The sequence below is a fragment of the Oncorhynchus mykiss genome, chromosome 8 (assembly GCF_013265735.2).
Source record: "Oncorhynchus mykiss isolate Arlee chromosome 8, USDA_OmykA_1.1, whole genome shotgun sequence".
In the NCBI taxonomy this organism is placed as follows: Eukaryota; Metazoa; Chordata; class Actinopteri; order Salmoniformes; family Salmonidae; genus Oncorhynchus; species Oncorhynchus mykiss.
The window spans coordinates 2,717,243-2,738,025 of record NC_048572.1 but is presented as its reverse complement, the minus strand read 5'-3'; positions in this window follow the sequence as shown (position 1 = coordinate 2,738,025).

Sequence of the window (20,783 nt, the reverse complement as noted above, 5' to 3'; positions counted from 1 at the left end):
TTATTTGTAATTAGGATGTTTTTATTGTTTTAATTAATAACTATAATTGCGCTGTAGATTTAGTTAAAACTCTTGGTTCATGCCTCTCGAAACTCCATCCCAGCCTACCCTCAGTCTTCACCCTAACCCCTACCCTCACCCATCACCCTTACCCCTCCCCCTTACCGCCAACCCATGGGCTACCTCTCACCCCTCACCTGTACACCTCAGTCATAGGCTATCCCTCAGTCATAGTCTCATACCCAAAAAGTCATCATGTAGTCGTTATAAGCAGCTGCCTGTAAGCCCGGGCAGCCAGCTGGTCATGGCCCGGTCAAAGTGCTGTGTTTCTGAAGACACTCCGGAATGAAGGTAGATTGGGTTACATCTAACAATATATTAATTTGAAACCTCCTAGTTAAAAAGGCATGAACTTAATATTTTGTTGTGTAACCTTTATTTGAATAGGCAAGTCAGTTTTAAGCACAAATTCTTAATTACAATGACGGGCCTACCCTGTCAGTTAATTAGGCTTTAAAAATCACCTGTTCAGGCAGGACAGAAAGGTAAATAGTCCAGAGGTCCACTAAAATCCCTTAACATATAGATTAACCATATAGTTTAACCCTACAGACTAACCCTATACTGTTAAACATATAGATTAATCCTACAGACTAACCCTGCAATGTTTAACACTATATGGTTAATCTATATGTTTAACATATAGACTACCTGTAATGTGTCTGTGTGTAGCTGGTGAGATGAGTCAGGCGCAGGACAGCAGATATGAGTAATGAAAGCAATTTTACTCAATAATATAACAATACACGTCGAATAAATACAAGGTCACAAATACGGACCGCAATACAATAAACAATTACTCACAAACAAACATGGGGGAACAGAGGGTAAATAATGAACAAGTAATTGGGGAATTGAAACCAGGTGTGTAAGACAAAGACAAAACAAATGGAAAATGAAAAGTAGATCAGCGATGGCTAGAAGGCCAGTGACATCGACTGCCGAACGTAGCCCGAACAAGGAGAGGGACCGACTTCGGTGGAAGTCGTGACACTACCCTACAGACTAACTCTGCATTGTTAAAAATATAGATTAAAACCTTATACTGTTACATTTATAGACAACCACAAAGACTTACCCTACAATGTTAAACACATAGACTAACCCTATAGACTAACCCTGCAATGTTAAAAATATAGATTAACCATATAGTGTTAACATATAGACTAACCCTATACACTAACCCTGTACTGTTAAACACATAGACTAACTCTATAGACGAACCCTATACTGTTAAACATATATACTATAACAGTATAGGGTTAGTCTATATGTTTAATAGTATAGGGTTAGTCTATATGATTAGTCTATATGTTTAACAATATAGGGTTAGTCTATAGGGTGGTCTATATGTTTAACCATATAGGTTTAGTCTATATTGTTAGTCTATAAATGTAACATTATAAGGTTAGTCTATATGTTTAACAGTATAGGGTTAGTCTATATGTTTAATATTAAACATATAGACCACCCTATAGACTCACCATATACTGTTAAACATATAGACTAATTCATATAGACTAACCTTATACTATTAAACATATAGACTAACCCGATACTATTAAACATATAGACTAACCCTATATACTAATCATATGGACTAATCCTTTATACTAAACATATAGACAAACCCTGTAGTCCAACCCTATAGACTAACCCTATAGACTAACCCTATACTGTTAAACATATAGACTAATCCCATAGACCAACACTATGCTCCTATACCATAGTGCCCTCAAAGCACTGAACACCTCCCGCTGCAAATGGATCAAATCAAAATCAAATTACATTTTATTTTTCACATTCGCCGAATATAACAGTTGTAGACCTTACATTGAAATGCTTACTTAACCAACAATGCAGTTCAAGCAATGTATCTAAGAAAATTGTTTGCGATGTTGTCGGAAATAACTCCTGTGGTTAGGGTGAATCCCATCTCTTTTTAAAGGTGATGGTTGCTCCCACAGCAAATCAAAGTTGTCACAAAAATAGACATTCCTGTCATTGCACATTTTTTTCATGCACTTGTTCAGGGCAGAGTCGGCTAAAACGTTCTGAACCTCTTCGGTAGCATGGGAGGGGGCCAGAGATAATTATTCTCTTCCCTGTGCTAGTGAGGGTGTTAGATGTTTTTTCTGTAGTCCTCCCTAAGTTCCTCAGATCGTCTAAAACTAAAGGTCGGTAAAAAATACGTGAGTGAAGATGGTGTCAATATTGGAGTATCGCCTTGCGAGTGTCCTGTCTCCCGTGGGTCGCGGAGTTGTGCTGAACATCTGTCCGTTGGTTGGGACAGATCAATGCCGCCCAACTCACTGGCAAGTTTGCTATAGGAGGCATTTAAAACTGAGATTTGGTTTTCCTGGGTTACAGAAAGTTTGTTGTACTTAGAAATCAGGATTTCCTTTTCTCTCAGCCGAGCTAACAGCCGGGGGATCTCTTCCTAAGATGCTGGATGGTGGTGTATTTAGTGCAGACAAATCCCTGTCCATTTTCCAGCTGCACCTTATCTTCATCTTGTGATTGTGTGGAAAACATCTCACTCCTGACATTTGTGCCCAGCTGTGAACAAAAACACAGCTAAACTAGCACTGCTAGTGTTAGCCTGCTCTGCTTTCATGATGGCTAGTATTTAACTGATACATAGCAGGAATCCGGAACACAAACTTGTAGTCCCAGCCATAAATGCTGACCTCGTTGCGGAATCCATAACAATATAAACTTTAGCTATGATTAAAAATGTTTTAATTTAAACTATTTCATAAAAACAACAAACCGAGTGTAGACAGTAAACTGTTATGTTGCGCGCTTTGATGACATTTGTTGCGTTATGACTTCTAGAGGACTTGTAGCGTCAAAATAAGTGACCAAACTATATTGCTACTTCTGGGAAATAAATTGGCTAACCCTATAGATTAACCCTATACTGTGAACCATATATACTAACCCTATACTGTTAACCATATAGACCAACCCTATACTGTTAACCATGTACGTAGTTTAACCCTATACTGTTAACCCTATAGACTAACCCTATACTGTTAACCATATATACTAACCATATACTGTTAACCATATAGACTAACCCTATACTGTTAACCATGTATATTAACCCTATACTGTTAACCATATATACTAACCATATACTGTTAACCATATAGACTAACCCTATACTGTTAACCATGTATATTAACCCCATATCATGTTAACCATTTAGACTAACCCTATACTGTTAACCATACAGACTAACCCCATAGACTCACCCTACACTGTTAACCATACAGACTAACCCTATAGACTCACCCTACACTGTTAACCATATAGACTAACCCCATTAACTAACCCTATACTGTTAACCATACAGACTAACCCTATAGACTCACCCTATACTTTTTTTTAAGGGTGGATCAGCTTAATATTGCGGAAAGATTGTTGCTTCCATCAATGTAATTGTCTGCATAATTTCCAATCCCCCTTATATATTTTTTGGTAAATATATCCATATACATACATATACACATATAGACATACATACTTTTTTAAGAATATACCTTTACTATTCCCCGCAAACCATACCACCCGTCCCACAATTGGAGTAAACTAATAAACACTTAGGCTTCTATCTTCAGTTTATACATCTTATACACATTTTACAGACACAATCTATTTTACAATAGTTCTATTTGTTTGCTTTTATTCCGTCCTCTATTTCTGATGTCCATCCAGTTTGATTTCTATTTGTAACTGTGCTATTTCACAAAATTCCTCAACCTATATGCATTTTACAGATCCCATATGTTTTACATTGGTTATCTTGTTATTAGTCCCCCCATTCAACCCCTACCAACTATCTCTCAACATCCTCCATTTTGAATTTCTATTTGCCATAAATTTCTCTATTGTGCTGTGATGCTTCACAAAAGTACTGAACCTTTCTATTCTCATAGCTTCTACAGATTGTAAATTAAAAATAAACATTTTTGCTAAAATAATAATTATTTTATGGATTGAATGACTATGGCTTTTCAAATCACCCAGTATTTCTATCTGCAGCATTAGTTCTAGGCAAATGTTGCAATTCTTCAGCCATTTCTGGACCAATGACCAAAAACGAGCTACAATGCCAAAATAAATGATCTAATGACTCTGCCTCCTCACAGCAAAATCTTCAAAACTGAGAAGATTGTATCCCCCATATATATAACATTCTATTGGTTGCAATAATTTTGTATAGTCATTTAAATGGAAGAATTAGAAGTTTTGAATCCTGCGTTGTTTTGTGTATCAATTCATAAACTATGTGCCATGGAATGGGTATATCGAAAATCTCTTCCCAACTATTTTGCAATTTATATGGTACAGCTGTCAGTTTTTTGGTCCTTAAATGAAATGGGTATATGTTTTAATATATCACACTTTTCTTTAACCATTTATGTTCTTTAATACAGTGCCGAAATACAAGTTCCTTACTTTTTTCCCCTTTTACTTGCCTCTTAAAATTTTGTGGTAATGCTGCAATTAATGGTTGTAATTTTGGGTAGAGCAGACATTTCCATATGTCTGTGTTAGCTGCATGTATGACGTAACTCCACCAGTCCTAATTGTGATACCATTCACTAAAATTATACCTTTTTTTATTTTTTATTTCTTTGAAAAATATGTTTTTTTTTCTTCTATTAGTATATTTGAGTTTAACCACAATATTTGTTGCATTATTTGTTCTGTCTTTTCAGGTGGATTAAATTGAAATTGTAACCAACTTTATAAGGCTGGTTTAAAAAATAATGATATTTTGGAGATTATTTCCTTTTCAAACAACTGAAAGTGAGCAGGTGTAATCTGAATAAAGGGAAAAAGGCCCTTCCTGAATATAGGATGAGACATTCATACCAATCTACTAGAGAACCAGTTTGGATTTAAGTATAAGTTTTGTATGACTGATGCCTTTAGTGAGAGGTCTAATGCTTTAATATTTAATAATTTCTGCCCTCCGAATTCATATTCATTATATAAATAGGCCCTTTTAATTTTGTCTGGCTTTCCGTTCCAAATAAAATTGAATATTTTTTGTTCATATAATTTAAAAAGCAGGTCACTGCTTATATGACGAAAGAGTTAATCAGGGTGATTTTTCCACAAATAGACTGGTATTTTCCTTTCCATGATAGCAAGATTTTATCCATTTTTGCTAACTTTTAAAAAAATGTATTGGAGTGAGATCATTTATTTATTTTGGCATTTGTATACCGAGTATATCCACATCTCATTCAGACCATTTAATTGGTAAACTACATGGTATTGTAAAATTTGCATTTTTGTGATCCAATACGTAATATAGTCAACATAGTCGACACTTATCATATTTTGGTTTTAATCCACAGAGAATAGCAAAAGTATCTAGATCCTCTATGGGGCCATGGAGAGATTCTAATTGTGGTTTAAAAAGAAAACATGAATCATCAGCGTACAATGACACGTTAGTTTTTAAGCCACGGATTTCTAATCCCTTAATATTATTGTTTGATCTAATTTTAACAGCTAACATTTCGATGGCAATAATAAATAGATATGCTGATAGTGGATAACCTTGTTTTATACATCTAGACAGTTTAAAACTTTCTGAGATACAGCATAGCCATTATTTACTATTTTACACAGAGGGTTACTATACATAACTTTAACCCATTTTAATAGAGATTTACCTAAATTGAAATATTCTAGGCATTTTTATATAAACTACAGTTATACTTTATCAAAAGCCTTTTCAAAATCAGCTATGAATACCAGGCTTGGTTTTCAGATTCTTCATAGTGCTCTATTGTTTCCAGTACATGTCTTATATTATCTCCAATGTATCGTCCATGTAAAAAACCTGTCTGATTAGGATGACTAATATCTGACAATACTTTTTTATATTCTATGCGCCAAATTATAGACTAACCCTATAGACTCACACTATACTGTTAACCAAATAGACTAACCCTATACTGTTAACCCAACAGACAAACACTATATACCAACCTTATAGACTAACCCTATAGACTCATACTATACTGTTAACCATATAGACTAACCCCATTGACTAACACTATACTGTTAACCCTATAGATTAACCCTATAGACTAACACTATACTGTTAACCCTATAGACCATGGGTGTCAAACTCTGGCCCGTGGGCCAAATTTGGCCCGCGGGGTAATTATATTTGGCCCGCGAGACAATACCAAATTACTACTAGAGCTGGCCCGCCGGTATTATACAGCGCATTCACCAATAATACTACGAATCCCATAATGCTCTGCTGTTTTCGCACGCCAATCAGGACAGGACCCAGAAACGCTCTCTCCTCTGTGACAGTAGTCATAGCAACATAGACGCTACAACTGTCAGCGAGCTAACCCTTCTCAAAAATGGCGAAAAGAAAGGCAGAAAACAGGAGCTTTCTGGACAAGTGGGAGGCAGAATATCTGTTTACATATGTAAAAGACAAACTTGTTTGTCTTGTTTGTGGAGTCAACGTGGCTGTAAGTAAGGAGTACAACATTAGACGACACTATGAAACGAAACACCATGACAAATACAAGGACCTGGACATGACTCAAAGGAACCAGAAAGTAGACGAGATGAAAATAAGTTTGGTTTCACAACAGAATATGTTTAAAAAAGCCACATCACAAAGCGAGGCTGCTGTAAAGGCTAGTTATATAGTGGCAGCAGAGATCGCAAAATCAGCCCGGCCCTTTAATGAGGGAGAGTTCATGAAAAAGTGCATGATGAAGGTTTGTGACCTCGTATGCCCAGAGAAAAAACATTTTCAAACGTGAGCCTGAGCAGGAAAACAGTAGCTGATCGCACATGTGATCTTGCCACCAATCTGTATGACCAGCTGATGGAAAAGGGAAAAGATTTTGTTGCGTTCTCCCTCGCTGTGGATGAGAGCTGCGACGCATCTGATACGGCTCAGCTGTCAGTCTTCATCCGTGGAGTGGACTCAAATCTGTGTGTTACGGAGGAGCTATTAGGATTCAAATCAATGCATGGCACAACCACAGGAAAGGAAATATTTGAGGAGGTTTCCAAATGTGTAACTGAAATAAAGCTGCCGTGGGATAAACTCGTTGGATTAACGACAGATGGTGCGCCAGCGATGTGCGGTAAAAAGAGTGGACTGGTGGGCATGGTTCGGGAGAAGATGCGGGAAGAGAACTGTGCAGGTGAGCTAACTGTTTACCACTGCATCATACATCAGGAAGCACTGTGTGCCAAAGCCCTAAAGATGGAACATGTTATGACCACAGTAACACAGGTAGTTAACGTTATAAGAGCCAAAGGTCTAAATCACCGCCAGTTTAAATCTTTTCTGGAGGAGTGTGGTTCGGAATACGCAGACGTGCCGTATCACACAGAGGTGAGATGGCTAAGCAGAGGAAAAGTACTGAACAGATGTTTCGAGCTGCGTGAGGAAATATGTCAATTCCTGGAAACCAAAGGGAAGGATACAGCAGAGCTCCGGGAGCAAAAGTTCCTGTGTGAGCTGGCCTTTCTCTGTGACATCTCGAGCCATCTCGATGCGCTGAACCTGCAGCTTCAGGGGCGGGGGCGCATCATCACAGACATGTACGCTGCAGTGAGGGCCTTCAAAACTAAACTGTGCCTGTGGGAGAATCAGATGCTGCAAGGAAACCCTTGCCATTTTCCCTGCTGCCAATCCATAAAAGCGCAGATCTCTACCGCCGTGTTCCCATGCACACAGTTTGCTGAAAAACTCAGTGTTCTCGCCGCTGAGTTTAGCCGGCGATTTGCCGACTTCGATGCCCAGAAATGCAAGTTTGAACTGCTTAGTAATCCCTTCGCAGTTGATGTGGAAAATGCACCAACCAACATCCAAATGGAGCTGATTGAACTCCAGTGCAACGACACGCTGAAGTCAAAGTATGATGCTGTGGGCGCCGCACAGTTTCCACGGTTCATCCCTGACACAATGCCTCAGCTCCGCACCCAAGCTGCTCAGATGCTCTCCATGTTCGGCAGCACTTATCTATGCGAGCAACGTTTCTCCTCGATGAAGATGACCAAAACAACTCACAGGAGACGTCTGACTGATGAACATCTTCGCTCGATACTGAGGATTTCTTCAGCTCAGAGCTTGAGCCCAGACATTGATGAACTAGCATCCAAGAAGAGATGCCAGGTATCTGGCTTGGGCACATCAGATTAGACCAGTGTGCAATAATTAACGTTTTCTTTATGCACTTTTTCTTGCTACAAGGCATGGGCTTGAATGGTTGATTGATTTAATATCATTTTATTTGTAAAATTATTAGCCAGTGGAAAAAGTTTATTTTGGTATTTAAATCAGAAGGCTGCAAATAGAAAAGAGGCATACAATTTTTATTTACATTTTATTTATTTAATAAATGAATGCCATTGATGTGTTTTTTCATTTGAAATTCGATTTTGCATGTCTCCACTATTAAATTATATATTGTATGGTAATAAGCGATGCTTGTTCCATATTCAATGTTAAAGCAAAACTTGTTTGGGTCCATATTAAAAGGTTAATTTGTTCAATGTTGGCCCGTGACTTTGTTCAGGTTTTACATTTTGGCCCACTGGGTATTTGAGTTTGACACCCCTGCTATAGACTAACCCTATAGACTAACACTATACTTTTAACCCTATAGACTAACCCTATTCAGTTAAACATAGAGACAAACTACAGACAAACTGTATACTGTTAAACATATAGAATAACCACATAGACTAACACTATACTATTAAACATATAGACCAACCTTGTAGACTAACCCTACAGACTAACACTATACTGTTAACCAAAAAGACTAACCCTACAGACTAACACTATACTGTTAACCAAAAAGACTAACCCTATTGTCACGATTGTTATAATGAGTGGACCAAAGTGCAGCGTGATCTGGGTTCCACATCTTTTTATTATTAAGTGAAACTCACAGCAAAACAAAACAATAAATCTCAAACGAAAAGTGAAGCTTACAATAGTGCTAACAGGCATATACATAGTCAAGATCCAACAAAACACAAAGGGGGAATGGCTGCCTAAATATGATTCCCAATCAGAGACAACGATAAACAGCTGCCTCTGATTGGGAACCAAACCAGGCCAACATAGAAATATAAATCACCTAGATGACCCACACTAGTCACACCCCGACCTAACCAACGTAGAGAATATAAAGCTCTCTATGGTCAGGGCGTTACAGTCACCCCCCCCCCCCCCCCCAAAGGTGCGGACTCCGACCGCAAAACCTGACTCAATAGGGGAGGGTCCGGGTGGGTATCTACCATCGGGGGCGGCTCCGGAGCGGGGCGATGTACCCACTCTGCTCGCGGATACGTCATCTCCAATGGCGGCTCTGGTGCGGGGATCGTCGATGGATGCTCCGGACCGTGGATTGTCGCCGGAGGAACCGGACCATGGGTCGTCGCCAGGGGCTCCGGACCGTGGATCGTCACCGGAGGAACCGAACCGTAGATTGTAGCCGGAGGAACCGGACCGTGGGTCATCGCCGGGGACTCCGGACCGTAGATCGTCACCGGAGGCTCCGGACTGAGAACCCTGACTGTATTCTCTGGACCTCACTGGAGGCTCTGGACCGGGAACCCCTGCTGGAGGCTCTGGACGGCAGACCATCGTTGGAGGCTCTGGACCACGGACCGTCGCTGGAGGCTCTGGACCACGGACCATCTCAGGAGGTTCTGGACCGCGGACCGTCTCAGGAGGTTCTGGTCCGCGGACCGTCTCAGGAGGTTCCGGATTGTGGACCGTCTCAGGAGGTTCCGGACCGTGGACCGTCTCAGGAGGTTCCGGACCGTGAAACATCGCCGGAAGCTCTGGACTGGGAATTGTCGCCGGAAGCTCTGGACTGGGAACTGTCGCCGGAAGCTCTGGACTGGGAACTGTCGCCGGAAGCTCTGGACTGGGAATTGTCGCCGGAAGCTCTGGACTGGGAACTGTCGCCGGAAGCTCTGGACTGGGAACTGTCGCCGGAAGCTCTGGACTGGGAATTGTCGCCGGAAGCTCTGGACTGGGAACTGTCGCCGGAAGCTCTGGAATGGGAACTGTCGCCGGAAGCTCTGGAATGGGAACTGTAGCCGGAAGCTTGGTGCGTGGGGCCGGCACTGGTGGTACCGGGCTGGTGAGTTCTCCCACTTAAAAAGATGAGAGAGGCCTGAAATTTTCATCATAGGTACACTTCAACTATGACAGACAAAAAGAGAAAAAGAAATCCAGAAAATCACATTGTAGGATTTTTAAGGGTCGTTAGTGATTGGAGCGACCTGGGCTCAGGGTATTTAAACTCTCACTAACCACTCGTCTCTCTCTCTTCGCTCCTCCAGGTATGATCCTGTTTTGTTTGTTCCTTTGTAGTTTTACATAGTTTTCACTCAGTCATATTCACACACACAGATTCACGCATCCCTGCACTTTACATACACTTTACATACACCCTACATTATGATACTTATCACACTTCATTCCCTTTTCTTTGTTTAAAGTTAATAGTTTTGGTTTACAATAAAGAACCTTTTTGATTGGCCTATACCTGTTCGTGTCCCCTCATTTTTGCCACAGGCTATGAGCCGGCCTGTGACAAGTGGGGGCTCATCCGTAAGTTAAAGTTAATTGTACTTTAGTCTTACTTTAGTATTTTAGTTTACTTTAACATTTTCTCATAGTTGGTTAAGGTTTTGTCTAGATTTTCTTTGTGTTATTGAAAGAGCTGCTTCCTGTGCTTGGCCCTCCTCCTATGTTGAACATAATAAACGGCTCTCTATTCACCGGAAGTGTACCAAACTCACTAAAAGTGGCAGTAATAAAGCCTCTCTTGAAAAAGCCAATCCTTGACCCAGAAAATATAAAAAACAATCGGCTTATCTTCCGTTCCTCCGAATCTTCCGTTCCTCTCAAAAATTTTAGAAAAGGCTGTTGCGCAGCAACTCACTACATTCCTGAAGACAAACAATGTATACGAAATGCTTCAGTCTGGTTCTAGACCCCATCATAGCACTGAGACTGCACTTGTGAAGGTGGTAAATTACCTTTTAATGGCATCAGACCGAGGCTTTGCATCTGTCCTCGTGCTCCTAGACCTTAGTGATGCTTTTGATACCATCGATCACCACATTCTTTTGGAGAGATTGGAAACCCAAATTGGTCTACACGGACAAGTTCTGGCCTGGTTTAGATCTTATCTGTCGGAAAGATATAAGTTTATCTCTGTCAATGGTTTGTCCTCTGAAAAATCAACTGTAAATTTCGATGTTCCCCAAGGTTCCGTTTTAGGACCAATATTGTTTTCACTATATATTTTAACTCTTGGGATGTCATTTGAAAACATAATGTTAACTTTCACTGCTATGCGGATGACACACAGCTGTACATTTCAATGAAACATGGTGAAGCCCCAAAATTGCCCTCGCTAGAAGCCTGTGTTTCAGACATAAGGAAGTGGATGGCTGCAAACTTTCTACTTTTAAACTCGGACAAAACAGAGATGCTTGTTCTAGGTCCCAAGAAACAAAGATATCTTCTGTTAAATCTGCCAATTAATCTTAATGGTTGTACAGTCGTCTTAAATAAAACTGTGAAGGACCTCGGCGTTACTCTGGACCCTGATCTCTCTTTTGATGAACATATCAAGACTGTTTCAAGGACACCTTTTTTCCATCTACGTAACATTGCAAAAACCTGTAACTTTCTGTCCAAAAATGATGCAGAAAAATGAATCCATGCTTTTGTTACTTCTAGGTTAGACTACTGCAATACTCTACTTTCCGATTACCCGGATAAAGCACTAAATAAACATCAGTTAGTGCTAAATACGGCTGCTAAAATCCTGACTAGAACCCCAAAATTTGATCATATTACTCCAGTGCTAGACTCCCTACACTGTCTTCCTTTCAAGGCAAGGGCTGATTTCAAGGTTTTACTGCTAACCTACAAAGCATTACATGGGCTTGATCCTACCTATCTCTCCGATTTGGTCCTGCCGTACATACCTACACGTACGCTACGGTCAAAGACGCAGGCCTCCTAATTGTCCCTAGAATTTCTAAGCAAACAGCTGGAGGCATTGCTTTCTCCTATAGAGCTCAATTTTCATGGAATGGTCTGCCTACCCATGTGAGAGATGCAAACTCGGTCTCAACCTTTAAGTCTTTACTGAAGTCTCATCTCTTCAGTGGGTCATATGATTGAGTGTAGTCTGGCCCAGGAGTGTGAAGGTTAACGGAAAGGCTCTGGAGCAACGAACCGCCCTTGCTGTCTCTGCCTGGCCGGTTCCCCTCTTTCCACTGGGATTCTCTGCCTCTAACCCTATTACAGGGGCTGAGTCACTGGCTTACTGGTGCTCTTTCATGCCGTCCCTACGAGGGGTGCGTCACTTGAGTGGGTTGAGTCACTGATGTGATCTTCCTGTCTGGATTGGCACCCCCCCTTGTGTTGTGCCGTGGCGGAGATCTTTGTGGGCTATACTCAGCCTTGTCTCAGGATGGTAAGTTGGTGGTTGAAGATATCCCTCTAATGGTGTGGGGGCTGTGCTTTGGCAAAGTGGGTGGGGTTATATCCTTCCTGTTTGGCCCTGTCCGGGGGTATCATTGGATGGGGCCACAGTGTCTCCTGACCCTTCCTGTCTCAGCCTCCAGTATTTATGCTGCAGTAGTTTATGTGTCGGGTGGCTAGGGTCAGTTTGTTATATCTGGAGTACTTCTCCTGTCTTATCCAGTGTCCTGTGTGAATTTAAGTATGCTCTCTCTAATTCTCTCTTTCTCTCTTTCTTTCTCTCTCTGGGAGGACCTGAGCCCTAGGACCATGCCTCAGGACTACCTTGCTGTCCCCAGTCCACCTGGCCGTGCTGCTGCTCCAGTTTCAACTGTTCTGCCTGTGATTATTATTATTTGACCATGCTGGTCATTTACGAACATTTGAACATCTTGGTCATGTTCTGTTATAATCTCCACCCGGCACAGCCAGAAGAGGACTGGCCACCCCTCATAGCCTGGTTCCTCTCTAGGTTTCTTCCTAGGTTTTGGCCTTTCTAGTGATTTTTTTTTTTTTTTTTGGGTAGAGCATCCCTTTCCCTTTTCCCCTACATTGGCTCGGGAGCACCTCCGTGGTTATGGGAGGGGCCGCCAGTTTCTGGTTGTCTTTTCCACTCCACTGGTCTTGTGTGCATAAAACCCCACCACATGTGACTGCACGAAGACCAGGACCAGTTAGTTAGTTGTTTTTGGAGGATAGTGGGGTGTGGCTCCTGTCCTTGAACCCAGACTGACAGCAGGTGAGTTGTGTGTTCTTTTTTGGAGTATTTGTAATAGTTGTATTGGTTGAGGAAAATGTCTTCCATTCTGAGTAGTTTTGTTCAAGCTCCTTCAGAGGTAGCCTTGGAGTTGTGTACTAAGGAGCAGTTAGTTGAAATTGCTGAACATTATCAGATTGAGATTGTTGATAAAAAAATTAAAGAGACTGTTAACCTTTCTTTTTTTTTTTTTTACCTTTATTTAACCAGGCAAGTCAGTTAAGAACAAATTCTTATTTTCAATGACGGCCTGGGAACAGTGGGTTAACTGCCTGTTCAGGGGCAGAACGACAGATTTGTACCTTGTCAGCTCGGGGGTTTGAACTCGCAACCTTCCGGTTACTAGTCCAACGCTCTAACCACTAGGCTACCCTGCCACTCCTTTCAGCTAGGGGGCACTATTTTTATGTTTGGAAAAATAACGTTCCCAATGTAAACGGCCTATTTCTCAGGCCCATATGCTAGAATATGCATATAATTGACAGATTAGGATTGAAAACACTCAAACGTTTCCAAAACTGTCAAAATATTGTCTGTGAGTATAACAGAATTGATATTGCAGGCAAAACCTGAGGAAAATCAAACCAGGAAGTGGCTTCTATTTTGAAAGCTCCATGTTCCATAGCCTGCCTTCCCTCCATTTAAAGGGATATCAACCAGATTACTTTTCCTATCGCATCCTCAAGGTGTCAACAGTCTTTAGACATAGTTTCAGGCTTTTATATTGAAACATGAGCGAGAAAGATAACATCACGTCGGTGGATAGCTGGGTGTTCACATGAGTTTTGCTTGCAGCCATTGACTCTCCCTGTCCTACTGTCTGTAAACAGTAGATCCACTGTAGATTATTTCACATTGAAAATCACAGTAGCAGGGGGTTTAGAAACCATCACACTTACTCCATACCACACTTACACTCTCCCTGTCATCTTCAAATAATATTTTTGCAGGAATCTCCTTGCGAATGATTTTGCCGAAGATTGTAGACAGTGCCAGTTGATATATTATCGATTATACATTTTTTAAAAAATCTGACGATTGATTATAAAAAACGTTTGACATGTTTGTGTGGACATCACGGATACTATTTGGAATTTTCGTCTGCGTTGTCGTGACCGCTTGAGCCTGTGGATTTCTGAACATAAAGGCGCCAAACAAATGGAGGTATTTTGGATATAAAAATAATCTTTATGGAACAAAAGGAACATTTATTGTGTAACTGGGAGTCTCGTGAGTGAAAACATCCGAAGATCATCAAAGGTAAGCGATTCATTTTATTGCTTTTCTTTTTTGTGACCAAGCTACTTTGATGCTAGGTGTTCATAATGTTTTGTCTAGTGATCGATAAACTTACACAAACGCTTGGATTGCTTTCGCTGTAAAGCATATTTTCAAAATCTGACACGACAGGTGCATTAACAAAATGCTAAGCTGTGTTTTGCTATATTGCACTTGTGATTTCATGAATATAAATATTTTTAGTAATATTATTTGAATGTGGCGCTATGCAATTCAGCGGTTGTTTATGACAATTATCCCGCTAACGGGATAGGTAGTGTCAAGAAGTTAAAACTAGATTAAAGCAGGGCCTTAGGGAAATTGATGTTTTTTGGGGTCAGTCTGCTAGTAGTGAGGGTGCAAGTTTTCAGTTTAGCCCTTCATTAACTTTTGAGCAGCAGAGGGAGCTGGTGCAAATGCAGTTAGAAATGCTAATATACCAGAAGGACTACCACAGTTTGATGTTTCACAAAATCTTTGTTTGCTGCCTAAATTTGATGAGTCAGATCCAGACACATACTTTGCTTTATTTAAGCGTATTGCGGAAGCTAGAGCTTGGTCAGATTTTGACATGACTATGTTGTTGCAATGTGTACTTACAGGTAAAGCACGTGAGGCATTTGCAGCACTGAGTGTAGCTGACAGTAAAGTTTTTCGCTAAAGTTAAATCAGCAGTTCTGAAGGTCTGCGAGCTTGTGCCAGAGGCATATCGTCAACGTTTTCGTTACAGGAAAAAGTTAGATTCACAAACCTATTCTGAGTTTGTTCGTGATTTGACTTCTGCATTTAATCGTTGGTGTACAGCTTCTGAAGTTAGTACTTTTGAGGGTCTGTCTAATTTGATTGTGTTAGGAGAGTTCAAAAATTCTGTCTGACCAGGTTGCTACATACATGAATGAACGTAAAGTTAAGTCTCCAAGTGATGCAGTAATCCTTGCAGATGAGTACAGGCTAATACATAAAAGCCATTTTGAGACAAACAGTGACATGTACCATAAAAATAACTTTACTCCTAGGAATAGTAGGTCACCTTATTTTGTAGCTTCTTTCCAAGGCCTCAGCAGAAGTTTGGGTCTGGAGGACTTAAAGCACTGGTTAATGCTAATACCTGTCGCTGCTGTTTAGTTGAAGGACATTGGAAGACATATTGTCCTCTGCTTAAATTAAGAAAGTCAGATCAAGTTAAACCTGCTGTGATGGCAGCTCCTGTTACAGCCTCTGACCACCAGGGTGAGCTTTTTCAGCCACTAGTTGAGTTTGATTCTGTCTTCCCACTGTGATTTTTCAGCCTTAATTTCAGATGGTGTAGTGTCCTTTACATGAAGTTACCCTAAAATGTGGTCTGGTGATTTGATGTAGATGTTGGGGTTAGACAGGGCAGATGGCAAACTAAACATCTATAAGATGCAACCTTTAGTGTCCCCTGCAAGGGAATCTCCGGATCAAAACTGTGTGTCTCCTGGGGTATTTCCAGTTTGTGCGTACCCGCGCGGCCTCTCGTAAGGAGATTGAGAGTAAGCCAGAAAGTCTTGAGTTGCCAGTCAAACTCCAGACAGAACAGTTGACTAGTTCTAGAGATTAATTGATGGCTGAGCAAAAGGCCGATACTACCTTGGCTGATCTGTTTGATAAAGTTGTTCCTGATTCAGTGGTGAGGAATAGTGCTCAGTGTTATTTTCTTCTTGATGGGCTGTTGGTCATGAAATGGGTTCCACACTATGATCAGGGTCTAGGAGAACCAGTCTTTCAAATAGTTGTACCTACTAATTTGCGAAATGAAGTGTTGCAAACTTCACATGGTGATGTTGCAGGTCATATGGGTGTTCTTAAAACTTATGATCGCATACTCCGTTATTTTTTCTGGCCACGTTTAAAGTGGGATGTAGCTCAGTTTATTAAAACTTGTCATACGTGTCAGCGCTCAAGTAAGTCAAACCAGGTTGTAAAGCCAGCACCTTTGTATCCAATACCAGCTGTAGGGCAACCTTTTGAGCATCTTATTATCGATTGTGTTGGGCCTTTACCAAGGTCCAAGTCAGGTCATAGCTACTTATTAACTGTTATGTGTCAAGCAACTAGATATCCGGCAGCTTTTTCCTTGCGTACCATAACTTCAAAATCAGTAGTTAAAGCGTTAACTCAATTTATTTCAACATTTGGGATTCCAAAAATCATCCAGTCAGATTAGGGGTCTAACTTTACCTCCCATTTATTTGCTCAGGTTCTCAAACAGCTTAAAGTTAAACACAAGTCTACTGCGTTCCATGCCCAGAGCCAGGGAGCTTTGGAACGTTTTCATCAAACTTTAAAATCCTTGCTTCGTGCATACTGTATAGAACTGTCTGCAGATTGGGAGGAGGGGTTACCTTGGCTGTTACTAGCTGCTCGTGAAGTAGTGCAGGAAAGCACAGGGTTTAGCCCAAATGACTTAGTGTTTGGTCATAAGGTGCGTGGGCCTTTAGCAGTGTTGCAGGATGGTTGTTTGCCTGAGGAACCACCTCAGAACCTTATTGACTATGTAAATGGTTTTAGGTTGAAGTTGTATAGGGCTGGTGAACTGGCGAAAGAAAAACTAAAATGTTCTCAACTGAAAATGAAACTGAAATATGACAGAAAGGCTGAGCTGCATGAGTTTAGTCCCGGTGGTTGTGTACTTGCTCTTCTGCCTCTTGTAAGTTCACCTTTTCAGGCAAAATACTGTGGTCCTTTCACTGTGTTGCGTAAAGTGTCCGATTTGAACTATCTTATTGAAACCTCTAGTCATAGGAAGTCCTCTAAATTATGCCATGTGAACCTGTTAAAATATTATCACTCCCATGATCTAAGCAAAGTAGAAGGCACTCCAGCGGTGAGGTCAGCGTTGACTGCTGCTCTAGTCACTGCATCTTGTGGCTTTAATTTGGTGGAGGGGGGAGAAGAGGAGGAAGTTAGGGTTTCGGATGAGGTCTTACAAGGTCGGTTGAAAAACTCCCAGACTTTGCAAAACCTTGGGGGTTTGGTAGATAATTTAGAGCTAAAGGGTAGAGCTGCCGCTTTCAAGGTGCGGGACTCCAACCCGGAAGTTTATAAGAAATCCTGATATGCCCTGCGGCGAACCATCAAACAGGCAAAGCGTTAACTTCTTGACGCTACCCATCCGTTAAGCGGGATAATTGTCATCAGCAACCGCTGAATAGCATAGCGCCACAGTCAAATAATATTACTAAAAAAGATTAATATTCATGAAATCACAAGTGCAATATTGCAAAACACAGATTAGTCTTTTGTTAATCCACCTGTCGTCTCAGATTTTGAAATTATGCTTTACAGCGAAAGCAATCCAAGCGTTTGTGTAAATTTATCGATAGCATAACAAAACATTATGTACACTAAGCATTAATACAGGGCTAAGATTGACTCATACTCTACTGGTTCTGATGCTCATTTTATGTGGCAGGGCTTGCAAACTATTACAGACTACAAAGGGAAGCATAGCCACAAGCTGCCCAGTGACACGAGCCTACCAGATGAGCTAAATCACTTCTATGCTCGCTTCGAGGGAAGCAAAACAGAGGCATGCATGAGAGCATCAGCTGTTCCAGGCAACTGTGTGATCACGCTCTCCGTAGCGGACGTGAGTAAGACCTTTAAACTGGTCAACATATACAAGACTGCGGGGCCAGACGGAACACTCCATACCAACTGTTATTTCAACTACATACCAGCTGTTAAATCAACTACATAACTATATACCAACTATATTACCAACTACGTAACTAAATTCTACATTTCATGACACAAACATGACTCCATACTATCTTAAATACTAATTACATAACTAAATACTAACTGTTATACCAACTACATAACTACATACTAACTAACATAACAACTAAATGATAGCATTCCAACTTCATAACTACATACCAACAGTCATACGAACTACATAACTACACACTACATGTTATACTAACTACATAACTACATACTAATGTTATACCAAATACAGTGCTGTGAAATTATTTGCCCCCTTCCTGATTTCATTTTTTTTGCACATTTGTCATACTTAAATGTCTCAGATCATCAAACAAATTTTCATATTACTCAAAGATAACCCAAGTAAAAATAAAATGCAGTTAATGAAATGCAGATAATTTTATTTTTAAAGGGAAAAAAGCTATTAGAACCTTCACGGCCCTGTGTGACAAAGTAATTGCCCCCCCTTGTAAAATCATGAATTTACTGTGTTAATCAAATGTTTTGTAAAGCTGAGTTCAATTTCACTATCCACACCCAGGGTTGATTACTGCCAGACCTGTTGAATCAAGAAATCACTTAAATAGAACCTGTCTGACAAAGTGCAGTAGGCCAAAAGATCTCAAAAAGCAAGACTTCATGCCGTGATCCAAAGAAATTCAGGAACAGATGAGAAACAAAGTAATTGACATCTATCAGTCAGGAAAGGGTTACAAAGCAATTTCTAAAGCTTTGGGACTCCAGCAATCCACGGTGAGAGACATTATCCACAAATGTAGAACATTTGGAACAGTGGTGAACCTTCCCAGGAGTGGCCGGCCTACCAAAATTACCCCAAGAGCGCAGCAACGTCTCATCCAAGAAGTCACAAAAGAACCCACAACAACATCTAAAGAACTGCAGGCCTCACTTGTCCCAGTTAAGGTCAGTGTTCATGACTCAACCATCAGAAAGAGACTGGGCAAAAATGGCATCCATGGCAGAGTTCCAAGGCGAAAACGACTGCTGACCAAAAAGAACATAAAGGCTCGTCTCACTTTTGGCAAAAATCATCTTAATAATCCCCAAGGCTTTTGGGAAAATATTCCTTGGACTGATGAGACAAAAGTTGAACTTTTTGGAAGGTGTGCGTCCCGTTACATCTGGCGTAAAAGTAACACAGCATTTCAGAAAAAGGACATCACACCAACAGTCAAATATGGTGGTGATAGTGTGATGGTCTGGGGCTGCTTTGCTGCTTCAGGACCTGGACAACTTGCTGTGATTGATGGAACCATGAATTATGCTCTCTACCAAAAAATCCTGAAGGAGAATGTCCGGCCATCAGTTCAGTTGATCTTTGTGTATTTTTAAAATGTATTTCATGATCTGAAACATTTAAGCATAAAAACTTGCAAAAAAATAAGATATCAGGAACGGAGCAAAACGTTTTTCACAGCACTGTACATAACTACATACCAACAGCATTATGAAATTCATAACTACACACTATCTGTTATACCAACTACATAACTTCATAGTAACTGTTATACCAACTACATACCTATGTACTAACTGTTATAGCAACTACATACCTATGTACTAACTGTTATACCAACTACATACAGTGGGGCAAAATAGTATTTAGTCAGCCACCAATTGTGCAAGTTCTCCCACTTAAAAAGATGAGAGAGGCCTGTAATTTTCATCATAGGTACACTTCAACTATGACAGACAAAATTCGATTTTTTTTCCCCAGAAAATCACATTGTAGGATTTTTTATGAATTTATTTGCAAATTATGGTGGAAAATAAGTATTTGGTCACCTACAAACAAGCTTTTTCCTCCATTATCATTATGGCCAAACAGTTCTATTTTTATTTCATCAGACCAGAGAACATTTCTCCAAAAAGTTCAATCATTATCCCCATGTGCAGTTGCAAACCGCAGTCTGGCATTTTTATGGCAGTTTTGGAGCAGTGGCTTCTTCCTTGCTTAGCGGCCTTTCAGGTTATGTGGATATAGATACTTTTGTACCTGTTTCCTCCAGCATCTTCAAAAAGTCCTTTGCTGTGGTTCTGGGATTGATTTGCACTTTCGCACGAAAGTACGTTCATCTCTAGGAGACAGAACGCGTCTCCTTCCTGAGTGGTATGACGGCTGCGTGGTCCCATGGTGTTTATACTTGTGTACTATTGTTTGTACAGATGAACGTGGTATCTTCAGGCGTTTGGAAATTTCTCCCAAGGATGATTCCGACTTGTGAAGGTCTACAGTTTCTTTTCTGAGGTCTTGGCTGATTTCTTTTGATTTTCCCATGATGTCAAGCAAAGAGGCACTGAGTTTGAAGGTAGGTCTTGATATACATCCACAGGTACACCTCCAATTAACTC